The following is a 3,895-nucleotide window of genomic DNA, read 5'->3' on the forward strand; positions in this document are numbered from 1 at the left end:
GAACCCAAGAAATAGCATGAGATGAATCATTAGATTTAATTGTGTATATACCTGCATAAGATGGCTTGATCTTTCCATCCTTGATGGCTTGCAGATATTTCGGGCAGCTTCTCTTCCAATGCCCTATTTTGTGGCAATGATGGCAGTCTGCCTCCTTTGGGTTAGGGTTGGGCTTAGCATGATCAACTTTGGTCCCACTAGAAGAGGAACCATCTTGGGACTTTCCCTTGCGGTGGCTCTTTGACGGAGCCTTCCTCTTCTTGCCCCTTCCTTGCCCTATAGCCAAAACAGGAGCAGCAGACGGATTGGGAGTTGGTGCAACAGACTTGTCCTTAAGGTTGCTCTCAGCAGTCCTTAGGAGCCCTTGGAGTTTGCTTAGGGTGACCTCTTCCTTGTTCATGTGGTAGGTCATCCTAAATTGGTTGTATCATGAGGGCAAGGAGTGAAGAACAATGTCGATAGCCAAATCTTCCCCAAAGTTGACATTCAACTTGCAAAGACGATCAACATACCTTTGCTTCTTTTGCAAGTGCACGGTTAGAGACTCTCCACTTCCCATTTTAGCAGTGATCATATCGTAATGATCTCATAGCGCTCTTGCCTCGCGCTTTGGTGATATCTCTTCATCAAGTCTTTATGCATCTCATAGGGATACATGTCTTCATAGGACTTTTGGAATTCGGAGTTCATTGTGGCTATCATGATGCAATGAACTTTCATTGCATCACGCTCATGGTCTCAAAGACAGCCATTTCTTCGGGAGTAGTAGTTTCTGGACTAATCTTCTCTAGCTTTTCATCGAGAACAAACTCTTTGTCCTCGTAACGCGCGATAGTGCGAATGTATCTTATCCATTCGCTAAAGTTCGATCCATCAAAAGTCACTTTTTGACGAAGGCTCATTAGCGTGAATGAGCTAGCAGCAGCGTTGTTTGCGTTAGACATCTACAAATAGAAAGGAACAAAGTTGATTAGAGTTAAGTCCCTAATTAACACCCAAAATGGAAATTTAGGGCTAGGACCCAACAACATTATTTACACATTAGAAAAGGGATACCGTAATCCAACATGCAAATAATTTGGAGGTAAGTGAATGACGATGCACTAATTCTTCACCATGAGAAACATAAGCTTTAAGTTTTAAATGTATTGAGAATTCCTAGATTTTGAGATTCGTTGAACTTTTCAATGGCATGTTTTAAATCTCGATATGACCCTCTAGTTTGTGACTGGGATACCGAGGATCACAAAGCGGGTGTGAATAACCATGCAAATCTACATGGTGCCTTCATTGTTACAATCACCTATTCGATGTGCCGGTAAACCACACACGCTCCACCGAACTATGACAAACAATGAATCACCCTTTGCCACCTTTGCTTAGAACCAATTAGTGTGCCGGTTAACCACACACGCTCCACTAACATCTAAACAAGGGTGCAAAGTGTAATTTCATGGGATTGCATCAATTCACTTTTCGTAAAGTAACTAAGATTGGGAATTTTATAAAATAGTTTAGTTACTTTAAATAGATTCATATATACTTATTAATGAGAAGAGGTTTGCCCTATCCTACCCGTTCGGCTAACGACCCTCCACCAGTCAAGCAAGCGGTGGGTGTGAGTGTACACCCATTAAGCGCCATTTTATAGGCAGCAACCTTATACCCACCTTATAGACTGGCTTCGTGAATGAGGCTTACTAACGGTAAGACTAGCATCTTTAATGATACATATAAAAATATTAAACTTGTAATATTATATTAGTATAGGTTGAATTTTAAACTTGTAAAATTCTAGGGTTTGGAATTTAAATTACTAAAATTAGACTTTTAATTACAAAACATAAATTTCAAAACTTGAGGACAAGTTTTAAACTTTTCAAACATAAGGATCAAATAGCAAATAATATAATTCAACTAATTAGATTATCTCAATTTGATCTTATTTAATATTACTTGCAAGACAATCCACCATTCAATTCAAATAATCAATTGTTATCATATAAGGAAATTATTATTCAACTAATTGGTAATTATCTTTTGTTTGGTCAAGAATATACTCATATATATGTTTAAAATCGGATTTAATGACCCAAAATAGTTAAGGCAAGTTTCCTCAAGTAAAACAACAAGAAATCCCGAAATTCCCTCTTTCTGACGCTCGAACTCGCCGAGTTCCCACTATGGACTCGCCGAGTTCATCAGGCAGAATCAAAAAATCGAATTTTTCAAGCAACAAGCAATTAACCAATGCATCAATTCAATAGAAATCAATCAAAGCTCTGATACCACTGATGGGTTTGAGCCATAAGAACTTTCATATGTGCACATGCAAACCCTAATTGTTTGGATCTAGGTTTCTCTAATTGAACATGCATTGTATCCAAGACTTTCAATACTAGATCCAATGTAAACAATTGATTCTAATCATATGAATTAGGATCTAGAACAATACCTTGGATTACTTGCTTAATGCTTCTTCTTCTTGGAGCTTAGAGTCACAATTTCCACTCCTCTAATGGCTTACAAACACCAACTAGCAAGAAGATGATTTGAGAGAGAGAGAGAGAGAGATGAGAGAAATAGGCTCCAGGGTTTCTTCAAAGATTCAGTGGCCGATTTCTCCAACCCTAAGGGCCTATTTATACTATGAGCTCCTAGGGTTTCACCTTAAACCCTAATTGGATAACTTAGCCTCAAAGCAATCCAAAGATCCTTCTAGATAAGGCCTTGGAAGATTTTAAGGTTCCCAAACCCTAAATTTCTTCCACCCTCATATCCATAAGTATACGTAGCCCAAAACACAACTATCACACATTTGACAGTTTATGCCCCTTTATTCAATTAACCTCTTTAAGTCACCAAATTAATTCTTAATTAATATATGACTTATATTAATCAAATAACATTATTAATCCTTTAATATATTATTCTCATAATATATTAACAATAATATTTCTTCTCTCTTAACAAATCATCCTGTCAAGTTGCTATGGTGAAGGCAACCCAAAAGGACCATGCACAACCGGGTCAAGTACTTACCAAATATAGTTACAGCCTTAGACACTAATTCAACAGTCCAGGACCCCAATTTGCTCGGGAGAGGTTGGGCAGAGAGTCATGGGGAGTACCGAAGTGGTACTCAAGACGACGGAGAGGATCCAACACGTCCAGAGCAGGCTTCAGACTGCTTAGAGTCGGCAGAAAAGTTATGCCGACAAGCGTCGTTCGGACATGGAGTTCCAGGTGGGGATATGGTTCTCCTGAAGTTGTCGCCTTGAAAAGGTGTCATCCGTTTTAGGTTGCAGGGAAAGTTATGCCCAGGGTACATCGGTCCTTTCAGGGTTGATGCCCGCAAGCTAAGTGATGTGTGTAAAATGCACTTCTTTTATTCCTACTTTTTATTAATAAATTTAGCACACAAAGGCAGTGAACCTGTCTTTTAGTGGTATAGTTGAATAAGTAGGGTGTCGAACTCAGGGAACGGAAAATTAAACTAATGGCTAATTTTAACTAAGCAAATAATGAAAGTAAAAGGTTTTTCTCTAGGTTTGCAAGACTAGAAACTTAAACACGCCACAAAAACACTTAATTATCTAAGTAACTAAAGAAAACAACTAATTCACAAAATTTGATAAAGATGTTTCCGTTTTAGGTTCAACCAATTCACTCCTATGGTTATTTTGAATTTATGATAGATTAATTGTTATTGGCTACCAACTATAGTGGTTAAGTTCATGTTCATTACTCCTAACCCTTAGACAATTAATTAATTCAAGCAGTGATAAAGTGTTTAAACTAATTAATTCCCTAGATTAATAATTTTGATTAAATAAGATTTGTAGTGGTTAATCAAATTGGTGGTTCAATCAACCTCTTGTTTGTTGGTTTCTCA

This window comes from Lactuca sativa, chromosome 7 (assembly GCF_002870075.4).
Source record: "Lactuca sativa cultivar Salinas chromosome 7, Lsat_Salinas_v11, whole genome shotgun sequence".
NCBI lineage: Eukaryota > Viridiplantae > Streptophyta > Magnoliopsida > Asterales > Asteraceae > Lactuca > Lactuca sativa.